Below are 20,591 nucleotides of genomic sequence, written 5' to 3' on the forward strand. Positions count from 1 at the left end.
CATTCCAGATTAACACAAAAATATTTCTGGGTTCTAACTGACATGAATACTGAAATTGGCACTGTAAATGATTTCTTTACTGATTGGTTAAAACTCCTGGACTGGAGGAAAATTACCAAAGGTCAACTATCAAAAGTCTATAATGCAAACTTCTCTTTCTCATTACAATATTAACCTTATTTTGTTGCCATTTCCAGTGTCTCTCTGGTTGGTGCCAAGACTTGATCCCTCCAATGACTTCTCATCAACAGATGATCCTTTCTACTCAAGGAGGTTCATACATGTTTACTGCGTTAGATTCAGCTGCCTCGCCTTTTGTAACTCCCTTACATATTCCCCAACTGACCAATATTGACCCATAGGTAGGGACAACCCTATACCCCTATTCAGCCAGAAGAAGTTACAGAAGATGAGACCTTCCATCTTCAACAACCTTAAAGATTTAAGGGTCAAAATTGTTCAAGGGGGAAATGATGGGGGAGCAAAAGTCTAGCTAAAGACAAAACATAGGCTGACACCCTGCAATCTTCCCCTTCCCCCCATTCTTGGGTGGGACATGTGTGATGTTCTTCCTGGAATCTCCCAACTGTCTTAATGTTAATAACTTGCTAGAGGGGAAAACAATCTTAACTTGACAATGTCAAGACCTCTGGTATCTCATAGGTATCTTGTAAGTGGGTCCTCTTTAGCATATGAAAGTTCTTTGGAAATCTCCCTTTCCTTACTCCCCCCAACTCCCTAGAGTATATAATCACACACTTCAAGACCCTGGCGCAGCAGCTCTTTCTGCCCACTGGATCCTGTCCCTGTGCTTTAATAAACCACCATTTTGCCCCAAAACAAACAAACTTCTAGTTGAGAAACAATAAATTACATCAGTATGAAGGAAATATTCTTCTCTTCCATTTTCCATAAAAAGATGGAATGTGCTCTTTACACGGTATTTATGCCAAGGTACTATAAGATAAATTTAAGAAGTAAATACAATCCTACTTGATACCACTGAAAACAGAAATCAGTTGGTCTACTTGATTATGAGCTTTGCAGTATCAAGGACACTGCATTACCAGCAGTTAACACCAAGCATAGCATGTAATAAGAACTCAATAAATGATTGCTGAATACACGCACAACTTCATTATCTCTTCATTTTATTGGGCTGTTGTGATACAAACTCCAAAGGACCAGTAATAGTTGTAAATCAATGTAATAGTTTGAATCAGGATTATTTTTAGCTATGCATTCAAGTGAAAATCAGTGGGGTTTGAAGACAACTTCAAGTTTCCTGAACAATTTCTTCAAGTTGATAAACTCCATGTAATATCATAAGCAGTGACAATGTGTCCAAAACCCAAGTGTTCTTTACAGTGGACACTACTGGTGCCAATGCCAAATCCACTTCCTTTAGTTTAATGGAATCCCAATTTAAATCATGCTATATTCTCCCACAAAACTACCTTCAGCTTAGAGGGAGATCCTGATTAATTCAAGCCAATCCACTGGTCCAAGGATAAATAAAACACTTAAATTGAACTAATAAAACTGAAAGGAACAATCAACATCCCACGCTTTGGAGAAGCTTTTCTCTGTCCCTTTACTGATGTGAACACGAAAACCTATTATTCTAGAGACTGCTGGCGCCAATTTTTTGACAGTTTGGTGATGCAGCCTCAGGGTGAAGCAGATACATGAAGCAGAAAGCTGGAAAGAACCCAAGTCTTTGATAAGACTGTTAAGCCACCAAACCAACCAACTGTGGATTCCACCCTACATCTGGAGTCTCTGCAATGTGAGATAAATTTTCTAATTATCTCAACCGGTTTGAGTTTTCTGCTAAAATGCATGCTGATAATTCCCTTATAAAAGATAGTTTGTTGAAAAGAGAGCTGATACAGGCTTTGGGGAGAATGTTCAAAGTACTAATCAGTCTTTAACGTTACTGAGAGAAGGATTTCCCATTGAAAGATAAACTTCATCTTGCTTTTCGTTTCTACTGAAAGACCTATTCCTGCAAGAGTAGTACAGAAGGTAAATATTAAAAGAATGATACTTTTTCACTTTTTCCTTATTCAACAAATATTTTCCTGTTTAGGTGCTTAATCAACTATTTCATTTGATCTTCACAAAAACTCTGTGAAGTAATTACCATTAATCACATGTTAGAAAAGGAAACAAATCACAGAAGTAAACAACTTGCCTAAGATCATAGAAACCCTAAGAACGAGGACCAGATCCTGGAACTACCCTCTACTACCTTCCGTGGCCTTCCGTAATGAGGTTGGGCAAAAACTGGTCTAATTCCCAAATTTGGTAAACTGTTGGTAGAAAGTGGTATGTGTTCGTTTATATGGTATGTGTATACCACTGCAAACTAGTAAAGGCATTTTGGAAATAATACACGGTAAGAGTATACACATACACACACACAGTCGCTAGCTAGCTAATCTGTGCATATTCTTAGATATAACAATCTTGCTCCTGGAACTTTATCCTTAGAAAAGAGTTCAGTAGAAGAGAAAACTATGTAGATGCTCCTGAGAAGGATGGTTATCATCTTTTATTGGAGGGGAAAATTTCATATCCTAAAAATAATGGACTAGTTGAATAAACTCTGGCACAAAATTTAATAAGAGAATATTACATATATAGTATGAGGAGTTATTATCACTATGTAGGAACACTGAAAAGGATTTATAAGTTTAAAAAGCATAACACAAATCATATATCTTCTATTCAAAACTACAAAGAATAAATCCATATAAACAGACAAGTGGAATCCACATACACACAGACATACACACACACACACACACACACAAATAAATCATGACTGGGACATCTGGGTGGCTCTGGGTGGCTCTGCTTTGGCTCGGGTCATGAACCCAGGGTCCTGGGATCCAGCCCCTCATCGGGCTCTCTGCTCAGCAGGGAGCCTACATCCCCCTCTCTCTCTGCCTGCCTCTCTACCTACTTGTGATCTCTGTCAAATAAATAAATAAAACCTTTAAATAAATAGATAAATAAATAGTGATTAAGATGGTGGAATTTTGCAAGTTTACAATTTCTTTTTCTTTAGTGCTGTTTACAGTTAAACTTATTTATATGAGGTATACAATTCCAAATAGATTTTATTTCTTTTTTTAGTTTTTTTCACAAATAGATTTTAAATAATCTGGGAGTCAAACCATTCTTTGGAAACTTTGTAAAGTTGCCAGTAATTAGTTGATCATATTTTAGCTCTCAGCAAACAGACTCCAGTAGGGCTACATAGTTCAATAATTTTCATCAATAGAAACTTACATCTTTATAATTTATAGTTATAATTATAATTCCTCTAGAAACACCTGAGAAAAGGTATACTAAAACATTCTGCAACATTGTTGCTGTGAGATGAGCCCAAACCTCTCACCGATATTTATTTTGAAACATGTTTGGAACAGATAAATTATTTATATAAAGATCTAATCTTCATAAGACTGGGGTAAATTCAACTGGATTTTATTTGCTATAGAGCAAAGAAAATTCATTTTATTTTTTGACATATCAGGGTCTCTGAGTGTGAAATGTCTCCTTTCCTATCAGCATACGGTCCCTAGTTTCTTTCTTTTTTTTTTTTTAAGATTTTATTTATTTATTTGATAGAGATCAGTGGGAGAAGCAGACTCCCTGCTGAGGAGGGAGCCCGAGGTGGGACTTGATCCCAGGACTCCAGAATCATGACCTGAGCTGAAGGCAGTTGCCTAACCAACTGAGCCACCCAGGTGCCCCCAGTCCCTGGTTTCTAAGGCAAATGACAGTCAGACTGCTTCCAACAAATCTAACATTGGAAGACATCAGTTATAAGTGAATCTTCTCCAAACTATGGCTATCGGAATGCTCCCAACAGGTTACTTAAATGTGATCAAAGTGATAATTAAAACGCAGAGAAATCTCGAACTCCACTTGAACGTCCCTGTCACCATAATCTGGCATGGCCGCAGTAGATGCCCATATGCACTCAAACTCACGACCCGGGATATCAAGGATCCAAACAAAAGTAAATCAGCACTTTTAAAGAGTGTAAAATGACTATAATGGTTGTTTCTTGGTAAGAGATGAAAGTAAATATTTTCTTAGATTCCCAGAAGCTACCACTCAATATTATAAGCTTTCGTTAATAAATGAGTTTGATCAGATCTTTTCTTCTGTGTTTAGAGAGATGCCTGGGGGAAGTAAACTTCCAACTCCAGATTTCCCAATGAAGTCTTGGCAGAACCACTGACAATCTGACCTTCAAATCTACCCAAACATGTAAGCTAATAACAAATAAGAAAATGGTCCAGTATCTGAAGGATTTGTATGCCAGTTACTAGGCAGTATCCATACATTAAAGCACATCAACTTACTCTTATCAGGAAAATAAAATCAAAATATGGAGAATTATGTTCTTTCCAGACGGCCTTGAAACTCCTAGACTTAGATTCTGGTGTTCAACAGAATACCAGTCACCAAGCCCTCAGGTTCTTTGATAAAGAAAAAAGCACAAGGCATAATGAAAGTTTAGACCATCCTCTTTGGTTTTGTTTTTTGTTTTTAAAGATTGTATTTATATAAATTTCTTTTTCAGAGAGAGTGGACAAGGGCAAGAGAGAGCAAGAGGCAGGCAGAAGGAGAAGAATGCTCCCTGCTCAGCAGGAAGTTTACTTCCCGATGCTGGACTCGATCCCAGGACCCTGGGATCATGACATGAGCTGAAGGCACACACTTAACCAACTAAGCCACCCAGGGGTCCCAACCTCGTTAGTTTTATAAGAGGCTTAGCAATATTTTAATGTTAAAATAATTTCAGATTTTAAGGGAAATGTTGCAAAAAAAAATTCCCATCTATGTTTTACCTAAATTCTCTAAACATTAATATTTTATCACTCTGTGACCTACCTACTATCATTCTATCATCTATGTCGTCCTTTATCCAGAAACATTTGAGAGTAAGTTGCCAACATCAGTATGCATATGCCAAAAAAAAAAAAAACACACACACATTTTAATTTACTTAGCCACATTACTCTATCAAAGTCCATAAATTCACATAGACACAATACCGTTATCTAACTTGTAGGTGTTATTCAGATTTTGCCGATTGTCTTCCTTATGCTCGTTTTCTGATCCGCTGTTCAAGTCCAGGATGGCACTTGTATTAGTCATCATGTGTTTTTAGCCTCTTTTAATCTGAACAGTTCATGATCTCAACAATTTTGAAGAGCTGTAGCCAGCTGTTCTATAGAATGTCCCTCAATTAGGGCTTCTCTGATGGTTCCTTCTGATTAGAGCTAAGCATTTCTGGCAGGAACACCACACAAATGATGCTGTCCCTCCTTTGTGCGTCCTAGCAGGAGGCCCAATGTTAATTTGCCTCATTGTTGGTGACATCACCTTTGATCACTTGAAGAAGGTGGTGCCTGCTAGATCTTTTCCACTCTATGAAGTTACTGTTTTCACTTCCCGAGTATTAGCAAGTATGTTGTGTGGAATTACCTGGAACTATAAAAGCATCCTGTTTCTCATTGTCTTTCTTTACTATTTTTTAAAATTTATCCACTTATTGTAGAGAGAGAGAGGGCATGGGGGAAGGGACAGAGAGAGGAAAGAGTCCCACGCAAACTGTACAATGAGGGTGGAGCCCTCTGTGGGGAACGATCCCAGGACCTTGAGATCAGACCTGCGCTGAAACCAAGAGTTGGATGCCCAACCAACTGTGCCATGCAGATGCACCCCTCTTTACTACTTTCAGCATCCATCGATGATTCTTGCTTGAAACAATTATTATTCCATTCTCCCTACACCTTACCTTTTACCTGGTCATGCAAATGAAACACAGTTCCTGGCTCTCTTTCTTGGAGGACCAATACAACCAATTCTAGCCCATAAGCTATGATCGTAATTAGCATATGCCTTTTTCTGCATTGGCTCCCATTATTCTATAAGGCCTTTGCTTGTCAGTCAATTGCACGCATGAGACCTAGTAAAGGGCTCCAGGTAATTGGGGAGTACCTAGAACCCTAGATTTATACCATATAGGAAATCCCATAAAATTGGATTTTATCAGGTAAAAAATCTATATTTTCATAAATTTCATAATTCTATATTTTCATAAACCTTTAACTGCTACTTAGCATTTCCTTTATTTCTGAATGTGGACAATTACAGTAGTATTAGCAAAATGTGGCTTTGTAATAAAAATCAGATATGTCACGTTACATTATACTTGGGGCATATATATCGAAATCTATTTACCAACCACTAATTTGAAATTAACTTTGAATTTTAGTTATCAAATCTGTTGCTGCATCTTTTTTTTTCTTTTTCACATTTAGAAACATTATTCTTAGAAGATATCTATGGACATCACCAGACCACTGAAGAGCTCCAAGACAGGCTAAGTTAAGATGGAGAGAGCAGATTCCTGAGTCACCACTTGGTGGAGAGGAAAACACCAGGAAAACAGATGGGGAAGATCTGCATTAGAATTTGTGTGTGAGGGGCGCCTGGGTGGCTCAGTGGGTTAAGCCGTTGCCTTCGGCTCAGTCATGATCTCAGGGTCCTGGGATCGAGCCCCGCATCGGGCTCTCTGCTCAGCAGGGAGCCTGCTTCCCTTCCTCTCTCTCTCTGCCTGCCTCTCTGCCTACTTGTGATCTCTCTCTCTCTCTGTCAAATAAATGAATAAATGAACCTTTAAAAAAAAAAAGGAATTTGTGTGTGAGAAAGAAATAAGTTATCAAGATTTATGATATTAGTCATTCAGCAATTATCCTACTCCAGCCAGTAGAAGAAATGAAGTCACTAATTTCGAAATTAATATGCATGGGAAGGTAGTTGCCACCATGAGATTGGATGTGATGATTGAAGAAAAAGGAGAAAAAAACAGAAGCCAAGTGCTAGACTCTGGGCAGGTGTTACAGTGTGGAAAAATAAGACAAAAACAAAAAAGGAAGCAGAGAGAAGAATTATCTGGATAAGGAAAGAGAACCAGAAATGTAGGGTATAAGAGATTACATAAATGGTACCATATTTTTACTTTTCATTTAATTAAATTTGTTAAGCGATAGGTTCGGCACTTCTCAAAGTCTGTCTAAGATTCCTTATCTATGAAAAATAATTGCTATTCAGATTAAACAGGGAAATATAAGCAAAATGCATGCAAAAGAAACTTAGCACTTGTCACTAAACACATTTAACTTTTTCTCTCCCCAAACTTTCCACTCACCTCTACCATTTCACAGACTATATTAGAGTTTAAGGTAAGAATGAAAGATTAAGAAAACTATAATTTTTTGAGTCAACAGCCGAGATACTACGCTTATACTCATTACAGTATGAAATTCAGTATAAATTTATAAGATATAAAACTAGAACAATCCAAATCATGATTAGAAATCATACAGAACCTTGACATTCTATTTGGGAAACAGACTGAGTGGTAATTGCGGAGAAAGAGAGCCTGCGATTTTAAAATGTCAGTCAAAGGTAATCAAGAAAACACACCACATACGGTACCTGGGTGGCTCAGTTGGTTGTGTCTGCCTTTGGCTCAGGTCATGATCTGGGGGCCCCAGGATCCAGCCCCATGCGGGGCTCCCTGCTCAGCGGGGAGTCCGCTTCTCCCTCTGCCTGCTGCTCCCCCTGCTTGTGTGCTCTCTCTCTCTCTCTCTCTCAGTCAAATAAATAAAATCTTTAAAAAAGAAAAGAAAAGAATAGAAAACACAGCACAGTTTGCTGGAGGTTCCTACAAGAAGGCTTCTTGGGTGCTATATACCAAAATGTGCACCAGTCCTCAGGAAACCACCTTGATTCTCTCCAAGGTCTCCTGTTGGTAGCTTATCCTGATCTCATGTTCCTTTACCACAAACGCAGTGTGAAGGGGGAGGGACGGCTGTTTTGAAATGTGAAAACATGAATCTCATCCGAGTATATAAGACTTCCGCTTATCTAATAGGAAACCCTGTATGCATTCTAGGAAATTTTCTAAAACCCACTGGAGAATGGAGAAAAAGAAAGAGAGAAAGAGAGAGAGAGAGAAAGAAAGAAAGAGCAACATTGGCACAGTCTGTAAAACAAAATCTACCCCTCCACGACTTTGTCAAGTTTTATGACATGGCAGTTGGAATCACCATTTCCAAAATGCGGCTATGAGCAAATTAAGCCTTTTGATAAAAATCTTTAATTGCATCTTTTTCTCCTCTCAACTTAGAACTTCTTTTCTCTTACCCAAATTTAGGAACGTGCAATTTTCTAGATTAGAGGAGAAGAGATTGTTTTCTTAATCAAGAGCCATCTGTACAGAATGACAATGGAACTGAAAAGATTCTAACCTATTCTACCAAAGAATGATCCACAGAATTGACTCTTTCTATGAAAATGCCAGAATCTGAGTGACAAGTCCTAGCAACTGCTCCCCTTTACAATTTCAGGAAGAACGTGCTGCCATCTACAGGGAGCATATGGAACTGATGCTTACAGAAAAAAGTGTTGATTGGGGTTTAAATTTTCGTGATCAGCTAGAAAATAGAAAATAACAGGACAAAGAAGAGTAATAAAATGTGCCCACTTTTTAAAAAAGATTTTATTTATTTATTTGACAGAGAGAGACACAGCGATAGAGGGAACACAAGCAGGGGGAGTGGGAGGGGGAGAAGCAGGCTTCCTGCTGAGCAAGGAGCCTGATGCAAGGCTCGATTCCAGGACCCCGGGATCATGTTTAAATGTGGCTAGTCTGACTGAGGAATGGAGTTTATTTTATTTTATTTCTTTCAAATAATTTAATTAGTTTAAATTAATTTAAATTAATTAGTTTAAATTAATTTAAATTAATTTAAAGTAATTAAATTTTAAAACTGACATTCTATTCAGTCATTGGAAAACTTTTATGTATGTTTGTAATAACTTAGGTATATAAATCCACGTTTCAACTGTGTTTTAAGAGAACTACGTACAGATCAAATAGTACCAAGGAATATTTAGCATCTGAATTGAAATATGCTAAAAAGGAAAAATGCACACTGAATTTCAAAGAGTTAGTATGAAACAAACAGAATATATCTCATTAATAATTTTGCATCAATAATGTTTTGAGGGATGCCTGGGTGGCTCAGTTGGTTAAGTGGCTGCCTTCAGCTCAGGTCATGATCCCAGCATCTTGGGATCAAGTCCCACATCGGGCTCCCTGCTCAGCAGGGAGCCTGCTTCTCCCTCTGCCTTTGCCTGCCACTCTGTCTGCCTGTGCTCACTCTCTCTGACAAATAAATAAAATCTTAAAAAAAAATAATGTTTTGAAATTACGGTATTTTGAACATATTAAGGTTGATTTCAGGTGCTTGGGTGGCTCAGTCAGGGGAGCCTACTTCTTCCTCTCCCTCTTCCATTCCACCCGCTTGTGCTCTCTCTCTCTCTGTCAAGTAAATGAAATATTTTTAAAATGTTTTTTAAAGATTTTATGTATTTATTTGAGAGAGAGAGAAAGAGAACGTGAGAAGGGGGAGGGTCAGAGGGAGAAGCAGACTCTCTGACAAGCAAGGAGCCCAATGCAGACTCAATCCCAGGACTCCAGGATCATGACCTGAGCCAAAGGTAGTCACTAAACCAACTGAACCACCCAGGCACCCCTAAAGTATTTTTTAAAAAGATTGATTTCATTGGCTTCTTTTTAGTTTTGAATGTGGCTACTAGAAAGTCTTAAATGACATATGTGAATCATATTATATTTCCATTGCACAGCACTGTTCTAATTAATTTAAAGTTTTAAGAGAAGGTAAACATGTTAAGTGTCCATGGAATTATACAACATGCTCTATGTAAAATGTTTTTAGGTCCTATCTGACCCCAAGATTCATAAAAAGTGTGCACAGATGCTGGTATTCGTGTGGATAAATGTACAAAAGCTTTAAAGGAAATGATCTAATACCATCTTCAGTGATCCACATTATTACTGATAAATACCTAAAAATGGTAGGAAATTTGGATATTGATGAATGTAACTACATAACCATCTTTGTTGTGGCTAATGAACCAGTGACAGAAACCACACCTATTTAAGGGAATTCCAGTAAGTTTGCCCCCCGTTCCATATTTTGTTCCATTTCTTCCACCCACCTCCAGCATTGGATCTCCAGACTATATACTTCAAGGACTCTACCCCCCACAATTTCCCATCGTCCTTCATTCTCACCAGCGCAGGGCACAGACTCTTCTCTGTGAACTTTCCCTTTGTCTTTTAGCTGTGGAAACAACCGTCCGTTGTATGAACACATCCTTCATCAAGGATGGCCTCTTCCAAGCTACAGAAATCAACATTTCCTTCCCTTCTTTTCCAGATCGCAACTTCAACACATTTTTCTGATATTCAGACAGAAAACAAACAGAAAATAGACCCATGATTCAGCAGGTAGATACCCACTCAAAGATAGGGTCTTCAACCATCAGTATTCAAAATGTCACCTTCCAGCAAACTGGGACAGTCGGTCATCCTACTTACTGATCTGACCTGCTGGCAGCGAAGCAATGGAGAGGCTAGCTTCCCAGCTTCTGCTCCAGGGATACCCCCGGCCTTGTTTCCCTGCAGTGATCGGCCTCTTTCCCTTTACCCATAGGCTGTCTTTGTACTTACCACCCCCTTAGCTGGTCTGACTCACATTACATCTTTCAGGTGTCATTTACCCCCCAAATCCTTCACTCACTCCTCCAAGCTAAGGGAAATGGTTAACTCTTGAAGTTTCAAATTCTCTGTCCATTCCCCAAGGCTCCCCCAGCTGTGAGCTCCTTGAATCAGAACTGGTAGCCCTCATGTTTATATTCTCACATAAGCTGAATTTGTGAATGAATGAATGAAGGTTGACGTGTCCTAGAAAAGCACCTGAGCTCTGGGTAATTTCTTCTGCCTTCTCCCAACTAATTCATCCCTCTTCTGCCAAAATGACCAAAAACAAACTGTTCTCAAGCCTGGATGTCCATTTCTCAGCCTTGAAGAATATTTCCCTTTTCTTAGCCCCGCCGACACAGTGGATAATGCCATCTCATCACTAAGCACTGACTGACTGCCACTCTCACCCCCTGGGGCCAGGGAGGGAGGGAGATACACCCCCAAACACATACACATACCAGAAAGCAACAAGAGCACCTCCCATAAAAAAACAAAACCAAATACAAAGAAAGAACTTAGTTTCTATTTTCTACACTGGCTAGTAATTTTTGCCTTTGGCTATTGCAACAGCTCTAGATGCATATTTCTTTCCATCGTGCCACTGAAGGCTGCGGCAAGGAGGGAGTGTGTAGAATGAGTGAAAGAAGAAAACCTAGAGGTTTCTGCATTTGGAACAGTCCCAAGCGGTTCTCAAAGTGGCGGGTACTAAGGGAGATGCAAAAGAATACCGGAATTTCCCAGGAGCTACATAAGATATTATTTAGAAATTACATCAATATGTTTTATAAGCATTATATAAAACATGAGAAAATAAATTCCTTTTAGAAATACAGAGACAGGGGCGCCTGGGTGGCTCAGTGGGTTAAAGCCTCTGCCTTCAGCTCAGGTCATGATCTCAGGGTTCTGGGATCGAGCCCCGCATTGGGCTCTCTGCTCAGTGGAGAGCCTGCTTCCTCCTTCTCTCTCTGTCTGCCCCTCTGCCTACTTGTGATCTCTCTCTAGAAAATCTTTTAAAAAATAAAATACAGAATGTTTAAACACGTTAAACATTCTAACATATTAATTTATATATATTTGTGATGTATTTTAAACTTCTATATTTTAATATATGTTCAAACTTACATATCTTTGTACATGAATAGCATATTGAAATATACTCAAAGTGTTTTTGATTTCAAATATATTTTAAAACAGTAGACGAATGGTCATTTTTTAGAAGACTTCACTTATTTATTTGAGAGAGAGTGAGCGAGCAAGCGGGAGAGGGAGGGCAGAGAAGCAAGATCTGCACTGAGCAGGGAGCTGGGGATGGGGCTCGATCCCAGGATCCTGAGATCAAGACCTGAGATGAAGGCAGATGCTTAACCAAATGAGCCATTAATGGTCTTTAGTGGTCATTTTTGAGTGCTAATCATGTAAAATAACTTTACCTAATTCTCAAAATATTACAAAGTGGGTTCTGTAATTATCTGCATTTTGCCCAGAAAACTGTGGTACAGAAAAGTGAGGAAACTCATTCAAGATCATAGAATTTGCAAGTGGAAGAGCTAGGGTTTAAAGCAAGGGCAACTCTCCGGATGCAAAGAAAGATGCCTACACTCTTCTCCAATAATACGACAACAAATACCGCAAAACTGATTTATAAAATAATCTGCAAAATCCAAAAGCAATTTTGAGGTACACCATGCTGTTTTGCTGCCAGCTGTACAAACTGTGCCCCAACAGATGCCCCACAGGTAGATACACACCTCCTTAAAGCAGTGTTTATTTCTCAGGGGGTACACCCATGCATCAAGGAGTAGAGAATAGGGTCCTCCTGAAAAATTTCTTTTCTTCTTCATTTAAGTTAGAATTATGGGTATTTTTGACCTGGAAAAGACCTTAGAAGTGGTTGTCAACCTTGACTCTTCCTTGGAAGCACAAAGAGACCTTGAAGAGCTATGAAGATATGGTCAGCACCTGCGGAGATGGTGCGTTCGTTGGTCTGGGGGATAGCCTGGGCATGGGGATTTTTACACTTCTTAGGTGAGTTTAATGTGCTGCCAAGGAGAATCACTGTTTTGTTTAGAGTAAACTAAGGATTCTCAAAGTGAGTCTCCAGATCGGCAGCCTCAACTTCAACTGGAAACTTGTTAGAAATGTAAATTATTAGACCCCATTCTAGATCTATTAAATCAGAAACTCCAAGGGTGGAGCCCAGAAAACAGTGTTTTACTACACCATCCAGGTGAGCCTGATGTACCCTTAAGTTTGAGAACCACTGAAAGTTCAATTCTTCCATTTAGAGATAACTGAAATCCAGATTTAAATAATTTGCTCAAGGTCACATGACTCATCAACATGGCACTGGAAACAAACTACTAATAATGGCTCAATAACACTTCCTGAGGGCTTGCTGCCAGCAAAGAGGGGCACAATTTTGCCCTGACTAATTCATGTAATCCCTGCAACAATCTGGAAGGGATGTTTTCCATTATTACCCTATTTCACAGATGAGGAAACCGGGGCACAGAAATTGCTCGAAATAGAACTGAGGAGAAGAGAAGCAGAAGGCAGATTGGAACATGAATCTCTCCAGCCAGGAATGTAATGGGAAAATGTCACAGAGCCCAGAAATCTCATTCTGTCTGAGAGAGAAGAGGGGCTGAGTTTTACTTTCCCGTGCAAAAGGTAAGGAATGTAAGCGAAAGAGATGTTAGGGAAGCGCATGCCTAAATTTTGAGTTCCACTCTTGGTAACTTTTTCTACTTCAAACCACTATGTGAGAATTGTTACTATTTCCTTTTTAAGATTATTGAATGCATATCAAAAAGTACATAAAGCATATATAGGGAGCATCTAGGTGGCTCAGTAAGTTAAGCAGCTGCCTTCACCTCAAGCCATGATCCCAGGGTCCTGAGATAGAGCCCCGAAGCAGGGTCCTTGCTCAGTGGGGAGTCTGCTTCTCTCTATCCCCTTGCCCCTCCCCCCAACCCATGCTCTCTCTTTCTCAAATAAATAAATAAATAAATAAAATATTTAAATATGTATAGAGACCATATGTAAAAATAAAATGAAGATGAATACCCAGGTGATCATCACTCAGATATTGCTGGTTAATTCTTTATATTTTTTACCAACAACTCTGTGGGTCAAATAATTAGCCATGGGAAAAATGGTGTAGGGCTAGATATTAAGAAACATCTGAATACCACTGGTCATCAAGAAGAGAAGAGCATGCAAGTAGAACGTGATGTACACGTCTTCCCCAAAGTAGTACCCTTAACCATAAATCTATGAGATATGCACTGAAATATACTAATATGCAAAATATCACACACACATATATTGACACATAGATTTCCAATATTCCATAGCAGGAACTCAACCATAAAGAGAGTTTGTATCTTTTAAGAGGTTAGAAATTCAAATTTAAGGGTCCATTGATATTTTCTGAGCCTCTTGGCATAATAACAATGTCTACTAATTTGTCTAGCACTTTTCAAAGAGCCTACAGTTTCAAAAATAGCTTTCATATAGTTATCACAACAATCTGTGTGTTTGGTATGAGCAGAGAGTTCCCGGTCATAGGGTTGGGAGGGGGGAGATTCTGGGAGGCAGCAACTAGCCTAGAAGGACTCTAGGACTCTGTTCTTGCAGGAGAGCACTAGAGAAGCAGGCTGGGGAAGCAGGCTAGAAAAGCACTAAGAAACCTATCTGGGAATTCCACATTTGCCATAATAGATCCGTTATTGTATCCATATATCTACTGGCATGCCAACATTTCTACTGTAAGATTTTTCCCTTAACAGAGATCCAAGTAATTTTTATTTTAAAAAAATTTTCTTTACAGTCCATATTTCTTCATGAAAAACATATGACTTTTAACTACCTTAGGACCACGAACATTTTTCTAAAGTAAGAAAAAAAGATATATTCTAATTCATCACCCTAACATCTATACTCAATTCTACAGGTGGCAAAAAATGAATACTAACTCCATTGCACTTCAGGTTTTGCCCCACTGTTTAAACCAATCTTGACATCCTGGCTACCTTCTTATGAAGAGAGATTTTTCATTGTTTTCCTGCCATGGATAGATCCCACACTCCTCCAAGATGGAGTATTTTGCAACAACAACAACAACAAAAAAAAAACACGCCTCAACATTTCTAATTAAATGGCATAAGTGCACAGAACAGGTAGCTGTTTTTATATTCAAGTAAAAACAATCTTATGGAGGTACCTCTAGTTACCCACTCATTTTAGCAGTGATCCATTTTACTGGCATACCCTCTACACAGCGGACAAGGAAAAATTAAATAGCAGAATCCTTATTGCTGCAAATAGAGACTGCATTGATGGGGACAAAACAGAAGGTAACCAGACATAATATTTGAGTAATAGCTGAAGATTTTATAATGGAACACTCAATCTGGAATTTATTTCTTCCTCTCCAAAGCCAGAGAAGCCAAAATTCCCATTGCTGATGGGCAATTCAGAGGCTGATGTTGCTAGGTACATAGAAAGTGCTTAAAAGAGCTGCAATTCCATCCTGTGCATGGAACTGGGCAGAATTTGTAAAAAGAAAAATCTAGAACTATACTCCAAAGATGCTACAGTAAAGTCAGATCCTTAAGCAATTGCAAACAAATTAATTTTTCTCAGTGATCAGTACACTAGCCCATATAAAAGGAACAACTTATTCCAAAAGGAAATTTATTGAAGATGTACAAGTTAGGTAATTAAAAGAAAAGGACCCAGATTTAAAATACAGCAGACAATTTTCCCTTAGCTACCTGGGGCTAAAACATTGACCAGTCCTTCATGAGGAAGGACTAGAATTAACACAAGAACCATGATGTTACTTGAACTATGTAGTAATTGCAGGGGTGTGTGTGTGTGTGTGTGTGTGTGTGTATAATAACTTATATATGTATTTATTTATAACATCATAACAAGTAGCAACTTACAGGCGGGAAATAGTCTTCACTTAGAAACATAATCTAAAGGTATAATGGGTTGGTTTTTGTTTCGGGGTTGCACTGTTGTTTTGGTTTGGTTACTTATTTGTTTGGTTTTTGGTTTTTTTAGTGCATAGGATCAAGCAAGACCAAAAGGAGAGAATGAAACAAAGAACTGACCAAAATATTCTGTGTAAGCAAAAATAATGAAAGCAAACCCAAGGTTAGGCTTGCTCTCAAGATGGCTGTAAGGAGAAAAGTAGAAGGAATGCTGAGAACACCAGCGAAGTTGGAGGCTGAGTTGGACAACGGACTTTTAAGGAGAAGGATTTTAAGATTCTATTTTCAGGGCCTTGTCTGTTGTGCTATAAACTCTTCTTGGGTTGGATCTGGCAGTAACTGTAGGGTCTTGTCTGGGTGGCCTTTTGCAGAAATCAAAGAAAGAGAATGAATTCCACTTCTGAATCCACTCACTGTGTAACATGGACATGACCCACAAGGGGGTAAAGTGACCCACGTGGAGTTAATTCAAGGAGAAAGATTTGGGGGCCAAAGACAGCCCAGAAGAAACAAGTCTCCTCGTAATACGTGTACTTTGAAGCGAGGGAGAAATTGGTCCTCCCAAATTGAGGGTTGTGCAGTCTTACCTAGATTTTCCCAGGCAGTGACCCCTACAAACAGCGTGTTCACACATAAGCATGCAGACCTCGGCGGAAGTGCTTCACGAACTGTACATGGCTTCGTCTGTAGCTTAGATCAGACACACTTGATCAAGCTTCTACTAACTCTGTAACATTCAGATTTCCACTAACCCTTTCCAGTTCTGATAAAGAAAGGTTCTAGAAGGACCCAACATTCTGATATCAGAGTACTGAAGCCCCACTTCTCTAAGAATGGCCCCTGAGTAAGGGCGGCTCATTCTTGGCTATGCAACCTCCCTTAAAAACATCAAAAATATTTACAAAGTGGAATCACGGCATTTTGCCATTTTCATTAAAAATGAAACTATGCTGAGGGTTGCTGGGGGGAGGAGGAATGAGAGAGGGTGATGGGGATATGGACATTGGGGAGGGTATGTGCTATGATGAGTGCTATGAAATGTATAAACCTGGCGATTCACAGACCTGTACCCCTGGGGATAAAAATAGTTTTATTAAAAAACTATGTCCTAAGATTCCCACTGTCTAGATATGAGCTCCCAGGTGATGTTTGGCTGACCAAAGCTCCATGGCACACCAGGACGGGACAAAGAATAACGAAGCTGACATTTTTGGGACATTTAAATACCATAATAAGAATCTAACCTATAAATATAGTTTTGAAACTATGTTAGCGGCACCATGTTATCTTAGGCAAGGGGGGGGCATAAGAAGATTCTGGTTTTATTTTTGGTTCTCTAGATTATACGGTAGATCTTGAATATTTTGTTGTTTTGCTGACTCCAAAGTATGTCGTGATTTTTATTTTTCCATGTGATTGAAAAATATAGAAAGACTATTTTGAAAAATAACTTCATGTTATTTCTTCATTTGGAGAAATAACTTCTCCGTGTTTTAATGACAAGAGCAGCTGAGTGAGATTAGGGGAGACAGCTTTCAATGCCCAATTCTACCAGTAATTCAGTGTAAGAGCTTGGGTAAGTTACGGCCCATCTTTACTTTCCCTGTTCTATAAAATAAAGGATTGGGCTAGGTGTTCTCTAAAGTTTCCTGGAGCTCAAATATGCTGTCGTTTTATTATTCAAAATGCATCATCATTATTATCATTATTACTATTCTGTCGTATTATGGAACAACCTAGGAAGAACAAATTGAGGAATATTAAATGCTTTAAAAAACTGAAGGGATAAGCATATTTTAAGCCCCACTCATGAAAGGAGCCCTCCTAAGGCATCTATATTAATAAAAGTGGTTTTCTTCTTCATGTCTCTCTCCATACCTCTATTAGGAAAAAACAAACAGTCCAGTCTATAATGAACAAAACTTCACAAAATCCCTGTTAAATTTCTCTCATGCAGGTGCCTCTAAAGAATGCTAAATAGCCACAAGAAGCCAAAGAATTCACACGGCACGAACGCTGAACTTCCAAACTCCCAGTGATTTGGGAGACCTTGCCTTGTATCCCTAACATTTTACAAGCTACCGTATAGTTTAATAAGCTACCTTGTTTCTGAATACAGCTGGGGGTAAATACCAGTCCACACCAAGTCCTAGACATGGCCTCTGTGTTTGGAAGCACACTTTAATAGGTTCCTCAAGGTCAGACTATTGCCTTATGACAGGAAGTGGATGAAGTCATTCCTGGCTTTCCGTTTGTCTCAAATGCTACCTGCTTTCTCAGTTGAACAGACAACACTCCACTCTACGTATTTCTTGCCTGTGTGGTGGCAACACCTGCTCTTGGCACCAAAGCTTTCATCTTTGTTCTGGTCAGACATGAAGAAAAGCGGGGGAGAAGACACGAACAAGGACAGCATCCAAGAGAGAACTTCTCCTTCTAGGGGAAACAACAGCTAAATGGGTTCTCAGGAGAGAGAACACGCGTGAGCTCACTCTGTTAGGAGAAGTAATTTGTGTCACAGTTCCGAAGGCAGGATCCAAGGTTCTAGGCCAGCTCCTCTCAAGCCAGCTCTCACCGAAGCCCATTTCCTCCAGACTCTCAGGGTCTTGCTTTCAACCCTTTGGGGTGCACAAAAGGGAGAGGAGAGGGAAAGCAAGAGACAAGGGCGCTGGAAACTTGTTAATGCGTCCCTAAAAGCCTCTTTTATAGAGATGAGTAATGAAAAGATTGGGGCCAGCAAATATATCCAACCTTTCCACATTTTCTCTAAACAGTTATAAAACTGAGAGTCTACTAAGGTCAGAATTAAAGTAATACAGCCTTGTTTTTGTATTTTAAATGGGTTTTTAATGGAATGTTAAAATAGCCTCAGCACTAGTAAAAAGTATGCTCGAGGGTAGTTTTGATTTGATTCAGGAGTGGGGAATGGGACCCACCACGTAGAGAGGCGAGATCACTGTTGTAGGATCTGAAACCCCTCCCCCTGCCACACACGCATGTCCTACCTCATCCAATCAAGGAATGATACATCATGAGGTCATCTCATTTCTTTTGACCAATCATCATTTACTATTTTCAATTCATCCAAGAAACATTAACTGAATGCCTACTACATGCCAGACACTGTTCTAACTACTAGGCATACAGCAAGAAACAAAATAAAGAACCCTGCCCTCACAGAACTTATATTCTTATGTAAGGAGACAGAAGAATAAGTAGAGAGTAAGTTAGAAGGTGGTAATGAAAGAAAACTAAGGAAGGAAATGCAGTGGTGTGTGCAACAAGGAGGGGAGAAGATGGAGAAAGTGGCGATTTTAAATAGGGTGGCCAAGGAAGCCCTCACCCCAGGTAAACGTTAACTAATAATCTCACGAAAACGAAGGAACGAGCCATGAGTTTGAGGAACTAGCAAATGGCCAAGTTCTGGGTCAGAGGCATGTCCAGTGTGTCCCAGCACAGTAAAGAGGTCAGTATGCCTAGAATAAGTAAAGAGTTAGCAATAAGTCAGAAAGGTAAGGATGGGTCGGAAACAGATTTGGCTTTTCCTGAGCGAAAGAGAAAGCTATTGGGAAGTTTTCAGAGAAGAAGAGTCATGACATGGTGTGACTTCCGTTTTAAAGGATAGAGCTGACCGTTGAGGAGCCGGAAAGGCCCAAGCAGGGAAGGCAGTCACAGACTGCTACAGCATTCCAGGCAAGAGGCAGTGGAATAAAGTGGCTAAATTCCAGATGTAATTGATCATAAAGTCTACAGGACTTTCTGGTATTTAGATGGATGGTATGGAGGCACTGAGAATTACTCCATGGCTTTTGGCATGAGAAGTGGAAGAAGGATTTGCCATAAATCAAGGTGGGATGTGTTATGAGATGAACAGGCTTGGGGGAGGCGGTATTAGGGATGTGTTTTCAGATGTGTTAAATTGAGAAACCTCTTAGACACCCATGCAAGGATATGAAGTAGGCAGTTGGATGGACAAGTCTAAAGTCCAAAGGGAAAGAGAGTGATATATGGTATGTATGCATGTATGTATTTAATCAAAGTGTAATTGACAATGTTATATTAGTTTCAGGTATACAATATACTGATGCAACAATTCTGTGTATTTCTCAGTGCTCACCAAGATGAGCATACCCTTTAATCCCATTCACCTATTGCATCCATCAGTCCCACCTACCTTCCCAATAGCAATCGCCAGTTTGTTCTCCGTATAAGAGTCTGCTTTTTGCCTTTTTTTCTTTGTTTGTTCATTTGTTTTGTTTCTTAAATTCTACATATGAGTGAAATCACATGGTATTTATCTTTCTCAGTCTGACTTATTTCACTTCACATGATACACTCTAGGTCCATCCATATTGTTGCAAATGGCAAGATTTCATTCTTTTTATGGCTTAGTAATATTCCACTGTATATATACTACCTCTTCTTTATCCATTCATCTATTGAGGGACACTTGGATTGTTTCTATATCTTGGTTATCATAAACACTACTGTAATAGACACAGGGGTGCATGTATCTTCTCTAATTAGTGTTTTCTTTTTCTCTGGGTCAATATTCAGTAGTGCAATTAATGGGTCATATGATAGTTTTATTTTTTGATGAATCTCTATACTGTTTTTCCATAGTAGATACACTAATTCACATTCCTACCAACAGTGTACAAGGGTTCCTTTTTCTCCACATCCTCACCAACACTCATTATTTCTTTTTTTTAATTAACATACAATATATTATTTGTTTCAGAGGTACAGGTCTGTGATTCATCAGTCTTACACACTTCACAACACTCACCATAGCACATACCCTCCCCAATGTCCATCACCCAGCCTCCCCATCCCTCCCACCCCCCCCACTCCAGCAACCCTCAGGTTGTTTCCTGAGATTAAAGTCTCTTATGGTTTGTCTCTCTCTCTCTGGT

General features: G+C 39.2%; 1 protein-coding gene across 3 annotated transcripts in view; it reads right to left on the reverse strand.

Annotated features, from left to right (window-relative positions):
* The window catches only part of ESR1 (estrogen receptor 1), a 412,487-nt gene that overhangs the window by 329,473 nt on the left and 62,423 nt on the right, over positions 1–20,591 (reverse strand). Inside the window, exon 1 of one of the 3 annotated variants that reach the window (XM_004753576.3) lies at positions 16,263–16,415. The exons of the other annotated variants lie outside the window; for them this stretch is intronic. The gene's annotated coding sequence lies outside the window, so the exon portion shown is untranslated. Of the gene's footprint in view, positions 1–16,262; positions 16,416–20,591 lie in introns of those variants that run through there. 3 annotated transcript variants of the gene reach the window in all.

Source organism: Mustela putorius, unplaced genomic scaffold (assembly GCF_011764305.1).
Source record: "Mustela putorius furo isolate JIRA1106 unplaced genomic scaffold, ASM1176430v1.1 tig00000450_pilon_pilon_pilon, whole genome shotgun sequence".
NCBI lineage: Eukaryota > Metazoa > Chordata > Mammalia > Carnivora > Mustelidae > Mustela > Mustela putorius.